Below are 18,118 nucleotides of genomic sequence, written 5' to 3'. Positions count from 1 at the left end.
CCTTATACTCGTGTCATTACCAAAGACAAGAATGAATCAATATATTGGCTCCTCTTGGTTAAGATGAAAATCTTGGTACATTTTTCCTTTTAAGATCCTTCCACTCCTAGCCCCGCATCTACATTCTCTTGCTGATTTTTGTCCATATAACCTATATTTTAATCCCAATCATTTTTGTTTTTTAATTAAAAAAATTTAAGTATCTTACTTTGCCAATGATTTTCACATTTGCATTCATTCAGTTTTCTGAAAAGCATATTACCAACAATTGTATAATCTTACCTTTATGTTCTTTCAGGGTTGTGTTCCTGTCCTTGTACCGGACTGGTATGTCATAGATTCTCAAGAATCCTGGGTAAGGAACTAACACAGTAGAATGGAGAGAAAAGATAAGAACCTGACCAAGTAAAACTTAAACTCCCATGATAAACGTTGCTTCTGTAAGTGTATGTTCCCATAAACGTGTTTCCACCAAGATTACAGTAAATCTTCACCTTGATAACCCCATCTCTGCCATGGTCAAACATACACACATGCAGACAAATCCATACTAATGGGAATGAGCACTTTACTATTTCTCTTGTGCTAATAGTCTCAGAAAGTGAGATGTCTACACTAACTTTATCGTTATTAGCCCTTTTAATGGAGTCACCTGTAAATAATTGTAAACATTGGTCTCAAACTTGGCTACACATTGTAATCACATGGGGAGATTCTTAAAAAATCCTAATGACCTAACTTCTCACCAGACCAATTAAATCGAAATAATTGTGGCTGAGACCTAGGTAGGCATCAATATTTTCTAAAGCTCCTCATGTGACTACAGAATGCAGCCGAGAATAAGGACATAGGAGAGTCAATGGAATCTGAACCCTCAGTCCAGTTTTGCCTGTGGATATAACACAACATAAGAAAGAGCTTTTCTGGATACTTAAAAGTGATTCAGAAATAGAACTTCCTTCTGGACTGGGGTAACCACATCAAAATGATTGAAAAGCATTTGTATCATTTCAATGACTATTGCATCATTTTTAACATGCAGATGAATGGAGTGTACAGCTGTGTTTTGGGGTAAGAGTGGACAATAAAAGGGTTTCTCAGAGTTAATCAGATAGCGCAGATAAAACCACCATGGAAAAACAGATTATATCCCAATTTTTCAAAATTAAGAACGTTATTTCATAAATTTGGTTTCAACTCTTCCACACGAAAATTTGGAGTCATGGCCCTGATATTAAGAACCTACCATCTTTTCCTATATTTTTAGGCAGACTATCACATGGATGTTCCCTTATTTTATGAGCCTCAGCTATGTGAGTTCAGAATATGGACCAGATTATCTAATTTTGAAGGCTACCTGAATAGAGTCAAGAAAATATTCTCTCTAGAAATGTCCTTTGAATATCAGTTGTTACCATAACAATTATAATGCTTGACTTGAGATAAGAAGCAGATAAAAACAAACACAAGCAAAACTCATATGCAAACTTTTGCTGGTATTTTATTATATGCATCTTTCTAAACTGTTAGGTAATAAATTAGCAAAACCATTCCAGCTATAGTTATCATTCCTTTACAAAGAAAGGAGCTAATTAGCTGTTTTATATATGATGACAATATTTAGTCAATTACTACTTTTTTAAATTGAAAATTTGACAGCATAAACCAATTTATTTATTTACTTATTATTTTTTCTTCCATGTTTATTGAGGTGTAATTGACAAGTAAACTTGTTTAAAGTGTACAGTGTGATGATTTGATACATACACACTTTGAGAAATTATAACCACAATCAGGTTAATTAACACATACATTGCCTCATATATTTACCATTTTTTTACATGTATAATAAGAATGCTTAAGATCTACACTGTTAACAAATTTCAAGTATATGACACAGTATTATTAACTATAGTCCCTATGCTGTACATCAGAATCAATCAACTTGGTAGTTTGCACACTCAGATAGATACCTTAGGAAAGAGATAACATCTACAGATAGGATGGAGCTAAATTAGCTTCATGGAGTGATAACTTCTCATTTTTGGCCTCTTCCCTGCTAGGTAATATGTATTTACTTTATTGTTTGTTCTGTTGTTTAAAAATATGGTGTTAAAAATATGCCCAATGTACTTGTCAGGCAGAAGACTTAATTATAGTTAAGGATGCTTACTTTGTAATAGAATCTGAATTTCCAAGATCTATAGCTTGATTGAAAAATATTAAGCAGAATATATGATCCTTGGAATCTCATCTTACAGAAAACTAATCAAGAAGATACTGTGAGTTAAATGTCTTCTACAGTGATTTTCACAAGGTCCAGTGGTTCTCAGATAGGATCTGGACCAGCAGTATCAGTGTCACTTGGGCATTTCAGAAATGCAAATTGTCAGACCCCACCCAGCCCTACTGAACCAGAAGCTTTGAGGCTGGGACCATCAATCTGCGTTTTAACAAGCTTTCTCTGTGATTTTGTTACACTCTGAAGTTTGAGAATCTCTGACACAGTAGAAGTGCCAAAAAAGGTAACAGAATAAACATAAAACAACAAAATCTATGTCTCTTCTGTTGCCTTTTTGTTTTATCTTATTTAGAAATGAATTTCTCTTCATTAAAAGATAATATTTGCCCAAGAAGTTTACTTTTATCTCCAGCAGAATTAATCAGAGTACCTATCATTTATATTATTCTATTTTCCATTACATGTCAGAGTCATGACTGGTTTTCAGCATCTTTTAATGTACAGTTATGTGGTCATTAATTCCTTACATTTGCTTTTAAAAATTTTTTTCAAGCTACAGTGTTAGATTTCATGTACTTGACTTACCTCATCGAGATAATGTTACTATAATGATCTCACCTATATGTTGCATAATTAGATCTACTATCTCTCTAATGAGATACAGCATGTTATTTGGAACCAGATGTTCTATCATGGATAGCAGAGGACACTCTATGCTAGAATTTCCAAGACATTCAAGCATAATGTAAGCGGTCATTTCATACAAATTGTTTTCAATTCCCTTCTTTGGGAACCTCGCTGTTTCTGGGTGAATATTTACAGTTGCAATAACCCAAAGGACTAAGGGAGTCAGCTGGCTTTTGCACAGTACAGAGCACATAACAATTATTTGCTGGGAGAATAAAGATTGGCTCTCAGTGAGCAAGAAAAAAGTTACCTGAGAACACAGACCACGTTGCTCTAACATTTGCATTTGTGCATTTACAGCACGTGTTCAGTTTTATGATAATATATTTTAAGAAAGAATCTTTTCGTATGAAGAATATATTTATTCATTAAGAAAGAGCTACACATAGGCTTAAGAATGGTAGTCATTTTTCAGTAACTGCTTATGTGTGTTCAATAAATATGAGATGGAAATAAGTACATATATATCCATGGGCTTGACATTGACTATTCACTCATCTAAAAATATCTATGTGCATCTTTAATAGCAAAATGAATACACAGTAGACATACGTAGACACACAAAGCAAACTGCATGGAGGCCCAGCCTCAAGTTTGTGTTCAATGATATTCTCATCTCTCTGCCAAACACGAATACCTAACTATTTATCGAAACCGTTATTTGCTTGTCAACGAAACCCGAGCATGCAGCGTTTTATGGAAGTGTGGTGAATTAATGATCAGGATGACCTCACCTCGCCACAGCCTTCTGAGTCTCCACAGAAGAGGAAATTAAAGGAGACAAACCGAACGGTGACGCTCAGGGACTCCCTTGATTCCGCCTGTCACCGTTTTAAGCCGGCTCAAGGCCTCGGGGGAGTCTGGCTGTTCGAGAGCCTTCCTCAGCCAGCCAGACGGTAACGGCCCACTGCTTTTATTCATTACTCTGAATGTAATGCACTAAATTTAACAAGTAACACACTCAGCGGGAATTTATTGGCCTTTTGCAGCATGATTGCAAGGTAGGATATGGATATGGATTCCAATTACTGTTGACATCCAGATAAGGAGAACAAAGCCTGTATATAATTATTAACCAAAGTTGATATTTTAGGGAAATAAATAAATAAGTAAAATGTACTATTTGAAGCAAATGTTCTCCAGGTTGAAAGTTTTCCTGGCTCCACAATAGGAGCATTCCAATGACAGAGAATAGCAATAATAAAACAGCAACAGAGGCAAAGTGATCCTATAGGCAACAGTTTTCACATAACAATAGGTGTGTGGAACAGATGTACAGTAGAGAGAAAGTGAACAAATTCCAAACATAGACTCCTGTGCATTATGGAGATGGATGTTCAAAGAAACTGTCATCTTTAAGTAAGGATTGAGTATTATAATAAGAGAAAATAATCCATTTAATATAGTTATTTTAGACAGTAACTATAGATGTATTAAAATATGGTAAAAGGAATGACTGTAAAAAAATATAATGTTACGCTTTCTTATTTGTGACCCTGGAGTTACCTGATGATGAAAATTCAATATTATTGGAATACAGGTATTTATGATGTCGAAGGCTTTGGGCTGCAATAAGGAAATAGGAGTAGGAGCTAGAATTTTAGGTCACTTTGGACAAAGGTTTGTTGTTATTATTGTTTATTTTATTTATAAATGCCATGGGAACACGATAAATGTAATGGCATAGGAGAGAACCTGATTTTATTTTACCAGACCCTATATGAATAAAAAAATGTTGAAAAATATATGGCAAATGAAAACATGGGGCACATCAGCTTCTCCATGATTAACCCAAATGACCAACTTAAATTATTGAACTAAGAGGCAACATGCATCACTGGTGAAGGCCTGAACCCTCATATTACACAGAATCATATTCTAGCTTTAATAATTACTAGCACCCTGACCTTGAACCACTAATTTAATCTCTCTTAGCCTGTGCCCTTAAGTGTAAAATAGGAATGATAATAGTAATTACCTGTGTTGTTATTGTGACAATACTATATTATATACTTCAAGGCTAACAGACTAGATCTTACATTTCTCAAGACAAAAAAAAAAAAAGAAATGCAAGTTATGGGACACATTGAAGGTGTTAGCTAATGTTATGGTGGAAATCATATTGCAATACAGAAATGTATGGTATCAACATGCTGTATACCTTAAACTTATACAATATTATATGTCGATTATATCTCAGTAAATAATAATCTGGTAAATTATTTAATATTGTTCTGATCACAAAGTAAATAATAAATATTATCACATTTTATCTTATTTTGTATCATTTAATCCACTCAGTATTAAAAATCATTAAACCAGGAAACAAGTATCATCATGATCTTTTACACCTGGATATGCTTCAGTACAAAGTTTTAAAGATTATTTTAAATTTATTCATTTATTTATTTATTCATTTATTTATTTTAGTTTGGGTGGGAGGTAATTAGGTTTTTTAAAAATTTATTTATCTTGAATGGAGGTACTGGGGAATGAACCCAAGACCTCATACATGCTAGACACACACTCTACCATTGAGTTATACCCTCCCCACTTCAGCACCAATTTGAGCTCAGCTATTTAAATGGAAAGAGGAACATTTTGTTCTTCTACTGATTATAGAGTTGAGAGTCATAATTTTACGGCAAAGCCTTGTCATGAAACCATGGGAAGTTAAAGTGCATTTCTGATACTCAGCATGCTAAGGTATAACACTGGTCTAATGATAGCTGCCCTTGAGGTAAAACTGGAGAAAACATATGTCTATGTATATGTCCGTGGAACTCAGCACATGACCTGCTACATCCAAATATGGAGAGTTTGTTTTTTTATGTTAGGGATCTATAGATGGACTCTCGTATTCAGTTACCACTACAATTCCTCTTGGTAGATCTTATTATCACTTCCATTACTTTGCAAATGAAATGAAGGATGAAACATGTTAACTGGTCTTTTTAAGACCATGGAGTTATAGCAAGGGCCTTGCTCACCTTAGATCAAAATAACCATAAGTCAGTGTTCTTTCTACTAGGGTAACCTCCCTTAGTAGGTACAAAGATAAAGGTGGGTCACCAATAAAAATGTGTTTGTGTGACTGTGTGTGTGTGTGTGAATGAAAAAGGCATGTGCTCTTGGAAGTTGGTACATGGTTTGGGTTTTAAACAAAGATCAGGTAAATTAAAATTATCTATGTCAAGTCATGGTTTTCTCTGACTTCCCTAGAATGTCATAGAACTTACCTATTTAAGGCCTTAAATAATTGAAATACTGAGGTAGTTACCTGCAGAAGCACAAAGTTCAATCTTACTGTCACCTACTGATGCTTTGGAGGATCAGTCTTCATAAGGACTATGAACTCAAGGAAAGCAGTTAAGTAACACGAATTCCATCAACCTTCAGGGAATCCCAGAGCAACAAAAGAATGATTACTTAAACTGAGCAATTGAGCCAAAACTACCAATCAAAGAGTATTATATATATGAGTGTTAATACTTTTCACCGTTGAATTCTATCACTACTCTAGAACATTTTTTTATTCCACAATACATAGGACCCACATGTCAAAAACTATTCACATAATTTAAGATAGAGACCCAATTTTCTGAATCAGAGAAACATGAATAATACCTGACTTTTAGAAATTAAGGAAGAAGAAATTAAAATATTATTTTAAGTAAATCGTGAGTAAATGCTTACATTGAAAGCCATTCATTCATTCACTCATTCATTCATTCATTCATTCATTTATTCAACAATGATATATTAACTGCCTTCTTTTGGCCAGTTCTGTGTAGCACTGAGGATATAACACTGAATCAGGTAGACGAGGTCACTGCCCATGTATTAGTGGAGAAAGATATGAAATAATCCTATAATTATGATTTTAGTGAGAGTATTGACTGCAGTGGAAGTCTATATGAGGACTGAAATCTGCTCTTGGCCAGGGGTCAAATGGTGTCATCAGGAAAGAACTTCACATGTGCTAACGCACTCAATCTTTGCACCAATCCAATGAGGTCAGCATTGCTACAATCCACCCATTCACAGATAAACAGAGGGAAAAAAAGCACTAAATATCTTAACAAATCACAGAGTCTGTAAAGGCTAGACCCAACATGCAGCCCAGGCCATCTGGGTTTAGATTCTGCTCTTAACCATTGTGCCATAGAAGTTCATGTGCATTTGTGAGGGATAATGAAAACACACTTCAGATGGAAAGAAGGCACACAGGATGCACTAGAACAGACCAATAGAAATGTGAGCCACATATGTCATTATAATTTTCTAGTAGCCATGTTAACAAAAAGTAAAAAGAGGTGGGTACAGTACTCCGGAAAAATTTCTTGACAGTTTCTTATAATACTTAATACGCAAATACAATATGGCTGATGGACTCAAGTACTTACCCCAGATAAATTAAAATGTATGTTAACAACATGCACAGAAATGTTTATGGGGACTTTATTCATTATAGCAAAAACTAAAACCAATAACCAGTGGGTGAGGATTTAGTGTGGAATGTTACTCGACAGTAAAGAGGAATGAACTATTGCTGTACGTACAACTTGAATCAACCTTCAGAGAATTATTCTAAGATGAAAAAGCCAAGTCCCAAGGATATATCCTGTATGATTCCATTTACTTAACATTCTTGACATGACAAAGTTACATAAAACTAGTGGTTGCTAGAGGTTAGGGACAGAGGAAGGGACGAAGCACAGGAATGGGGTGGATGTGGTTATAAAGGTACAAGATGGATCTTCGTGATGAAGGAACTGTCCTGAGTCTTGGTGTGGTGGTAGAAATATGTATTTACAAATGTCGTAAAATTGCACAGAACTAAACACACACACACACACACACACACACACACAAATGAATACAATTAAAACTAGGCAAACCGGAATAAGATGTATCACTGTCAGTATCCTGGCAGTAATACGGTGATAGTAGGTATGCAAGATGTTACCATTGGGCAAAAGTGGGTAAAGGGAGGATAAGATCTCTCTGTATTGTTTCTTACAATTGCATGGAAATCTCTCTCAAAACAAAGATGTTAATTAAAAGAAAAGAAGTAGGTTGAGTTTTTTAAAAAAACTTTATTTAACCCAATATATCCATAAGGTGTTCATTTCAACCTATTAAACAATATAAAAATTAGTGAGATATTTTAATTTTTTTCCATACTGTCCATTTGAACTAGCCACAGTCCAAGTTCTCAGTAGCCATACCATACTGGGCAGCACAGGTGTAGGGAACAAAAAGACAAGATGTGAAGACAACGTTTAAGAGGTAGCCGTGGGTTATGGAGACAGCACTTGTAATAAAATCCAGAATCTTTGCAGTGGCCTACAGAGCCCAGTGTAGTAACCTCCCCTGCTTTCTCCTTCCCTCAGTCTCCCGGAGTCTTTGCTGTTCCTGGGAAAGGCCCACGCATGCTCTGACTTGGGGAATCTGGCTCTTGCTGTTTACTCTGCCTGGAACCCTCACCCCCGGAGATCTCTCGGACTTGCTCCAACAGTCAGAACTGTCTCTGCTAAGATGCCTGTCACGAGGTCCTTCCTGACATATTTCTATGAAAGAACAAATTCTACTCTCCTCCAACACTCTCTATCACCCATTCCACAGCTTTGATTTTCGTAATGGTACTAACACCCTCTGACATTTTGCGTATTTACTTACTTGTTTACTGTCAGTTTCCCACAGAGCCTGGAACAGTGCCTGGCACACAGAATACATCCAGGGAATATTTGCTGAATGAACTGTTTGATGATGGCTAACTCACAGTTCTCAAATGAACTGCCTGCCTTATTACATTTCAGAAATTGGGCAAAGTGTCCTGAGTTTTTAAAGGACAAAGCACAGAAGCAATCTCTTTACATTACAATAAGATAAACAAGATATTTTAAATATAAAGTTTAAGCTTTCATCTCAGTTTTTTTTAACTTTGCCACTTATTTTAGAGAACTCATTTCTGATATAAGATCATTTTATTTATATTTTGTTTCTATATTCATGATAAATTTATTTCCATCTTGCTGCAAAATTCACTTTTCTACCCAGTAAATTCATTCAGAAATTCTGAAAAATGGTATTCACTATTCTTGAAAGTGCTGTCAGAGCCCTCCTAAAACCCTGAGTCTTCCACGACATATCAGCTTCTTAGAGAAGCATTCTCCAATAACCCCAAATTTCCTTCTCCCTTGCACTTCCATTATGCACCAGATAGGCTGCTTAATTCTATGCCTATTCTGGTCTACTTATGTCAAAGATATGTATGAAAACATTCTCTCTCCAGGAAGGCAGAAACTAGCCTTTTTCTCTCTCAGTCACTAGCATACAGCTTTACACTTCTCAGTTGGACTTAGATAAATATTTGATGAAGTGAATGAATTCTGCTTTGTTTTAATAATGTATGCATACATCTGGTAAGGAACACTTGGTAGGCAAACACTGTATAAGATACCTCTCAAACACAAAGTCACACCAAGCAGTATCTTTTCCAGAAGGGAATAGTTATTAAGCTCCTATGATACATTAAAGATTTTACATGTGATCTTCTTTAGTCCCCGTGATATGTGACTGTTATTATTAACTCTGTATCTGTGAGAGAGTGGGAGCTCAGAAAGAATATGAAACTTTTACAAGATCTAATGGCTATTGGATATCAGAATTTTCTTTGTCTGCCCACCTTCCAAGTCCAAAATATTATTTCCCACTTTACAGTAGGGATCAAACACTTCAACATAGAGATGGCTTTTGTAGACAAGTGATACGAGGTATATATTTTGTTACCAAGGTTACTCAAAGTTTCCAGGACCCCAAAGAAGTTAATATATTAAATATTTTCTAGAGAAATGCAACCGAGATAAGTTGAGCTCCTAAAACTGTATTTTATATAATATTAAGGAATTGAAGATTTTTCTCCAAGAAAACAGTAAATCATACAACATGGTAAGGAATTTGGCCTTACCCAAAGAGAGGTCCAGCCTGTGCACTTGGCTCCTAGGAGGTAACTTATGAACCCTTGGAATCTCCCAAGTGATAAGAGAGTCTATTATTCATGGTGGGCCCTTTGAACAACCTGGTAAATCAATCAATCAATCAGCAGATCATGCCTATGGAATAAAGCACCAATAAAAACTCTGTACGCTGAAGCTCACGTGAGCTTCCTCTGTTGGCAATACACCATGTGTATTGTCACACATCAGTACTTAGAAGGGGAATTCACATACTGAGGACAATAGAAACTTCCACTTGGAACCCTCCTAGGCTCTGCACTGTGTCTCTTCTTTTGGCTGATTTTCAGTATCATGTCCCTATAAATCTGAAACTGTAAGTACAATAGGTTTCAGTTAGTTTTGTGAGCTGCCCTGGTGAATTAACAAAGCTGGAAGCGGATCCAAGAAACTCAACTTTCAGAAGTAAGAGTGGTCTTCTGTGGACTCTTCCCTTTTAACTTTGTAGTTGGACCCTAATTCCTTGTAGTTAGGCTATAAAATCTTGGGCAGACTTGATAATATGGAAGACTATATCCTTAACTCTGTGTAGGCATATAATAATAATACAATAATTTTTAGAGATCCCTGAAAATGTATCATAGCATATTAAAAATATGTGGGAAAGAAGGGCATGAAAAAAATGACCCTAAATATTCAAAGTATTATCATGTCCACATATTTGGTATTGTTAGAGGAAAAAAAATTGGTTCAATGTAGGAAAGAACTTTCTGAAAATTAGACCTACCCAAAGACATCATTAGCTGCTTATGAAAGTAGTAAGCTCTCTACCTTCGAATATGTTAACTACTAGTGCAGAGTGCTTATAATCCAAATATGTTGTTAAGGGATCTGGCCTCAGAACAGTGGGTGGGTGATTTTTAAGATATCTTCAAGCTTGAAGATTCTGCTATTTTATGGTCTGTATTTCTTCAAAATGACAACTAATAAAACCAAGCTTATATATTTAATAGGTCAAGTTCTTCAATTTGACTCTTACAAAATCTATTAATTTTGTTTTGTTTAAAAATACCAGAAAACAAGGGAGTGTTCTAGGAAATCACACTTAAATTTATACAGTGCTGCTATTTATAATAGCCTAGACATGGAAATAACCTAAATGTCCATCAACAGATGACTGGATAAAGATGCTGTGCTATATTTATACAATGGAATACTACTCAGTCATAAAAAAGAATAAAATAATGCTATTTTCAGCAAACATGGATGGACCTGTAGATCATCATTCTAAGTGAAGGAAGCCAGAAAGAGAAAGAAAAATACCATATGATATCACTTATATATGGAATCTCAAACAAAAAGACAAAAATGAACTTATTTACAAAACAGAAGCAGACTCACAGACATAGAAAACAAACTTTTGGTGACCAGGGGGAGAGATGGTGGGAAGAGATAAATTGGGAGTCTGATATTTGCTGATACTAACTACTATATATAAAATAAACAAGTTTCTACAGTGTAGTACAGGGAGCTATATTCAGTATCTTGCAGTAACCTACAATGAAAAACAATATGAAAACAAATACATGTATGTGTATGTATGACTGAAACATTATCTTATACACCAGAAATTGATGCAACATTGTAAACTGACTATACTTCAATTAAAAAAAAATTATATAGTGCTGGCTCAAATTTTCCCATATAAGTTTTTGTCATTATCAGGGTAAATTAAGAAATACATTCAAATGTCAATAGAAAGCATATCTTCTCTGACAAACTGTGCTATCACTAATACAGAATTGTAATGATGTACTATAAAAATTGGTATTTGGTTACAAATCAATCAGACTCCAGAAAAGCTTTTTCAAATGCATCATAAGTGGATATAAACAAAATCTAAAATTGTCACACAAGAACATAAACTACACACTTAACAACAATTTAATTTAATGCCAAGTATATTTACTTGTATTTCATGAAACTTCTTTTCACATTATAATATACCAATAAATGTCACATCAACAGCTCATGAAATATAGCTTCAGAGGCTTCCTGAGTAATTGCGATTTTTTATACTCAACCGAATTTTAGGTTCCTGAGTAAAACACCCAGAGTATGGGTTTTATTAAACAAATAAAAACTAACCTGTTCCTTGGTATAAGGAACATTACATTTCGCACTTTTCTGTTCATATTCTAATTAGTACACAGCACTGTCAGAACAAGCAACACAAAAGCACCTTACTTAAGGGAGTTAATTTTGTGGATCTCATATGTTATGAAATATGAAACAAAATAATACAAATCCCATCACATGAGAAATGTAATAATCCCTGGTCCAGCTCTGCCCACAATATCTCATCACTACTGTTGTGTAGACATTGTAAGTTTGGGGTTGCTTTGCGCTATCCTTACCTATTTTCACAGTAACATCATCATGTTGTTCAAAAGGCTCAGCCTGCTGCAGGTTCCTAACTGTGACAAGTTAAGATTTTATATGAAATAATAATTGTAAAATTACATATTAGGTTAAGAAGCTTAATTAAAACAGAAAATTCTTTTAAAATTGATAATGATGATACAACAAAGCTACATGCCAAGATTCTTACTTTGGGAGCAAAAGCAGTAGGAAGGATTGAAGTATCAGAAGTAGGTCATGGACTTCCACATTTCATTTTGTAGATTTATGTAACTTCCTGGAAAAACCTCTCCATTGTTGAAATGGAATTAAAATAGATTCAGGGAACCTTAGAACTTGAAGAATACTCATTAAGATAATAGTTCTCAGAATCTAAGTAAGATATTCTCCCAGTTTCAAAATAGAACATGGGTCTAATTTTAGCAATGCATTGTTGAATAATCTTAGTATTTTATATATGATACCATAACTTTGAACTCAAAGCATCCACAAAAATGGAAAACTAGCTATAATTTATTTGTCCCCAATAAATAAATAATGAAAAAATATATCCTGTTCATATCCAGCAAGTGATAGGAGTTTTTTTTAATAAGAGGACTCAGAAAGGTAACCAGAGAGGTGGCTATTTAAAAAGCCGTAAGTTTCTGAAAGTTCATACACAATCACATGCTTTTATTCCATTCCCAAGAATACACACATACTTCTATTTTTAAGAGACAATTGACATTTCATATCATGTCTTTACATTTTTATCTCAACTCTGCATCCCAGGGGAGTGACAAAGTCACACCATCTTTTTGGATGGAATGGTTCACACAACTCACCACAAGACAACGCTGATGCTTTGAATTGCCCCAGTAAATAAGTCCATATTGGTCCTCTCTAAGTTTTTATAAAGTTAAGGGTCACTACAAAAGTCTGGGTCTAATGCAATTCCTCGCTCTCTTCTGAGAATGAATCAGGATTATTTTGGATTATTTTAGATTGAAGAAGGTCTCCATATGTACCTTGTGTTTGTTCAAGGCTACTTCCTTTGGAATTTCTCCATAATTTAATCTAATTTCAGACTTATGAGTGGAATAATCCATAGTTAGATATTTATGAGGATAATGGTGCTCAAACTGGCTCCCTTGGTGGAATCCCTGAAGATTAAGGTGCTCTTTTTGAAATATCATGAAATAATGATATAACATTAAATTCTAAATCATGTGTTGAATTCTAACACATGAGTCTGAAATATTTGATTCCTGGATGACGCAACCATAATTATATCATTATAAAAATCAAAAACCTCCTCCCACTTAGCCAAGATAAAAACAAGCTTTCTGTGTGATTCCTGCTGGGATGTATATGATACCATTCATGAATGAATCTTGCTAAAACAAAAAAAGGAAGAGAACCTGAATGTGAAGCTCTCAGTTTACAGGAAATACAAGTAGAGAAGAACAAGACTAATGACACTTCAGTGATGCAATCAGCAAAATCCAGCAGGAGAAAGACATTAAAGGAAAACTGACTCTGTTTCATCAACAAATAAGCTGCAAAGAACTAAAAGAAGAGGAACCTATATATTGAAAGGGGCTTTAGACGTATGTCAACCAAATGTTATATGTGACCCGTGTTTGCACCCTCATTCAAACAAATTAACTTTTCAAGAACCATGAGACACCAGGAAAATTTGTACACTTATGGGATATTTGATGATCTTAGGGAACTACTGTAAATACTTGTAGGGAAATAGTCCCATTGTGCTTTAACAAAACAGTGCTCTACTTTTAGATATATGTAGTGAAATATTTGTAGATGCATGCATATTATATGATGCACGAGCTTGCTTCAGAGTAATCCAGGAAGTTAGAAATGACTCAATGGTGGGTATAGATGAAACCAGATCAGCCATACATTGATAAAAGTTGAATAACTGAGTATGTATCTGAAGAAAGGGAAATCACTATCTCAAGAGATAGTGCACCCCCATGTTCATTGCAGCATTGTTTACATATAGCCAAAACACAGAAACCACTTAAGTATCCATCAGTGAATGAATGGATAAAAGAATGTGATGTGTGTGTGTATACACACCACATATATATACTATATACATATAAAGCATATATATAATAAAGTGGAATATTGTTCAGCCATAAAAAATAAGTGAATCTTGTCATTTGTGACAACATGGGTTAATTTTGAGGGCATTATGCCAAACGAAATAAGTCAGATAAAGACAAATCATACATGATCTCACTTATATGTGGGATCTAAAAAACACAAACTCATAGAAACAAATTGTAGGCTGACAGCTGCCAGAAGCTGGGGAGTGGGAGAAATGAGTGATGATCAAAGGGTACAAATCGCCAGTTACAAAATGAAAAAGTTTTGAGGTTCTAACATACGTCATGGTGACTGTAGTTGACAATAATATATTGCACACCTGAGATTTGCTAAGAGAGTAGATCTTAAATGTTCTCCCTACTAAAAAAAAAGAAAAGAAAAGAAAAGGAAAAAGGCAAACTATACAATTATGTGAGGGGATGGATGTGTTAACTAACCTTGTGAAAATCATTTCACAATATATTACACAATGTTATACGTCAAATATATCTCAATGTTACTGGGAAAAAAGATGTCAATTTTCCCCCTCCCCTCTAATAAGTAGTTGAATAATTTAACCTCTATGGGTGATGGGCATTTAGAAGTTCTTTACATATTCTCTCAAATTTGTATATCTTCAAAATTTTCCATAATATACACTGTTTAAAAGAAAGCTGATTACCTAAAATATATTTTCATTAATATTATTAATATGAGCGGAAAACCAAAAGAAAATGTAGCAAAAGATACATACAGAAGAGTTTATTGAAACAGAAAACTCAACTCAATTAGTATTATTTGGGAACTGAAGGGACTTCTGACCAGGTTTTGGTCTGAGGTATTCCATGGTTTAAAAAGAAGGCTTCTAGAACAAAGGGTTGTCCAGAAGCAGACCAGGATAACCACCACAAAACCAATATATTTAAATTATGTGCTAACAGAAGCCTAGAAGAAAAGACTAAGATTAGCTTCTCTTTCTTACCTTATTTCACTGATCAAACACTAAATCACATCTTTTATAAAAGTACAGAACTCTTTATAGATTAAAGAAAATGAGCAGAAGACACTAGAGGGTAAATAGTTAAAAAAAACACTCTTACAGTATTTAAAACAGCATTTATTAGCCTTTTCTTCTGAACATTGAGTGATTAAACCTAAGCTGTTTATTAATCTCTTTCAGGGTCTCTATTTTTTATTATTATTATTATTATTTTACTAATTTCTTTCAGATTGATGTCCATTTTGGTGTCTGGTCACTCAAACCACTGTCAATATTTTCCCTGTTATTCTACTACTGAACTATATTTTTAGTAGCCAAACAACATAAGACATCCGTGTTACTAATTCAGTCTGAGCATTTGCCTCAAAGCATGAGTGAAACCTTCACCCTTTTGTTGGTCCATCCCTGGTCTTGGACTCATTGAAGTATATTTGTCAGAATTACAGTCAAATTGAACCCACTATTGAATCAATAATTGAACTCTGCTCCTAAGATGCTTTCTATTTAACACTGAAGGAAAATAAAACAGCTTGACCCTTGTGAAGTGTTATGAAGAGCTGAAGTCAAGTGGAGACTTTTATTCTGGTTGGAGTATTTTGTTGCTATCTTAACCTTGAGCTGGGCAGAAGCATGAATAGCTACATAAAATTCCTTTACCTTTGTTGTGTCCATGTTAAGAGGCCTTATTAACACAAAGGCATTAAAATGGGATTGAGCCAGTAGCTAAGCATTTAATGTTAATGCTTATAATAACTTAAAGTAAGAGGATAATAGCCACCATTTACTGAGTATGTATTTTAACCAAACACAGAGCTAAAGGCTTTACATACAACATTACATTTGCATACTTTTCCGTCATTCCAAGAGATCATCCAACCAGTTGCTCCCATCAAGACCACCACCATCCTACAGACTTTGCAGTGACAGTGAGCAAAGTTACTGAAGCTTTTAAATAGGCATCCTGCTGTGGGCTGGAGCCAGCTCACACTGATTCATGAGACTATTAAGCGCATCTTTTCCCAACATCAAGGTTAAGTGACATCATAGTGGTAGTTTAAAATGGCCATGATGGGAGAATTTACACTACAGAAATTCGTAAACATCTTTTTTTCCTTTCTCAGAGAGTCAGTTGTTAGACATTTACCAATACACCATTGTTATTGCTACTGCAGTGGCAGTTTAAAGTTAGGAAATGACTAATAATTAAACAAAGAAGGAGAAAAAGGAAAAAAAAAGCGCCTCAGTAGTGTTCCACCCACCAGCCATTCCCCAATTTGTTTCATTTCTTGAAAGAACCAGGTGAGAGAGACATGGTCCTTTGGGCATTCTCTTGGTGGGAGGAGGAACTGGGAAAAGGCACTACAACAGAGGTCAGCACACTATGGTCTGTGTGCTGAACGTGGCTGAGTCCCTGTTTTAATAAGTAACGTGTTACTGGAGCACAGCCAAACCCAGTTGTTTCTGTGTTGCCCGTGGCTGCTTTCACATCTCGACAGACGTTCACAGAAGTTGTGACACAGCCTGTATGACCCCAGAACCAAAGCTATTTACTATCTGGTCCTTTTCAGAAAGACTCTTCCATGAGTGACTAAGGTTGAAATGTGTTTGGTATATGGATGATGCTTTATTTTGAATTTAATCCATGCAAGGATGAGGTAGAAATAAGCTTCCTATCCTTGTTTTACCTCAATCTAGTGAAGCAAGTTAAAGAAATAAGCTCTGTCCCTAAATTTTATTGCATGACTCATACAATTTCATCATGCAGGGTATTTCATTCATTATGTTGGGACCACTCATTCTTGGTCACAAAATGTATATATATTCCAATATGTGTGTGTGTGTGTGTGTGTGTGTGTGTGTGTGTGTGTGTGTGTGTGTGTGTGTATTGAGATACTCAACCTCAATATATATATAGGTTGGGATATCCAGACCCTCTACTTGGATGTCTTCATTCATTCACCTACTTATTCAACAAATATTTATTGAAGGCTACTATAGTCCAGCCTACTAGGTTCGAGGTACTAGAGTCTACTCATGAATAATCAAAGCTCTTTCCCATAAGGAACTTGTATTTTAGTGGGAAAGGTATATTCATATTTGCTTGTTGTTTAACAGCCTATCAAGAACTGATAAGCACTATGAAGAAAACTTAGAGCAAGAGAAATGTTGGACAATGAATGATGTGCTTTTTAAGATGTTTAAGGAAAGCATCTTTAAGAAGGTGACATTTGAGTAGAGAGACCAGAATAAAGTGAAGGAATAAGTCATGTGTTCCAGAGGGACCAGTAAAGGATAAGGCTCACCAGTGGGCATGTGTTCACAAGAAGGGTAAAAAGAGGGGAGTGATGATGTCAGCAAGGTAGGCAGGCCTTGTAAGCACAGTAAGGATTGTGTTTGCTAGTCATACTACACGGAAAACCACTGGGAAGCTGTGAGGAGGAGTGATAAGCGTTTTAAATTAACGCCCCATCTCCCAGGTATAATAGAGATTACAGTAGGTAATAAGAGGGAAGAAGATCAGTGACAAGGCTGTTGCCATAACACAGGCAAGACATGACCTGCTTGTGTAGGGCTTAGGGTTATGGGAAACTGGGAAGACAGTTAAAGGACTTTGGATTGAAAAATGCTTGTAGACACTCCAAGACCTTTTTATAACTGAGTGCTCATTTAATTCTTATTACATAGAATAGAGAGTGAGGAAGAATTCATGCATTC

General features: G+C 35.2%; 1 long non-coding RNA gene across 1 annotated transcript in view; it reads right to left on the bottom strand.

Moving 5' to 3' along the window:
* Positions 1-298: 298 nt before the first annotated feature.
* LOC116278402 (uncharacterized) overlaps positions 299-18,118 on the bottom strand; it is a 32,210-nt gene continuing 14,390 nt past the window's right edge. The window contains exon 4 of the long non-coding RNA XR_004187783.2: positions 299-363. This is a non-coding gene — a long non-coding RNA (uncharacterized lncRNA). The remainder of the gene's footprint in view (positions 364-18,118) is intronic.

The sequence above is a fragment of the Vicugna pacos genome, chromosome 1 (assembly GCF_048564905.1).
Source record: "Vicugna pacos chromosome 1, VicPac4, whole genome shotgun sequence".
Lineage (NCBI taxonomy): Eukaryota > Metazoa > Chordata > Mammalia > Artiodactyla > Camelidae > Vicugna > Vicugna pacos.
This window is presented reverse-complemented; position numbering and strand designations above follow the sequence as displayed.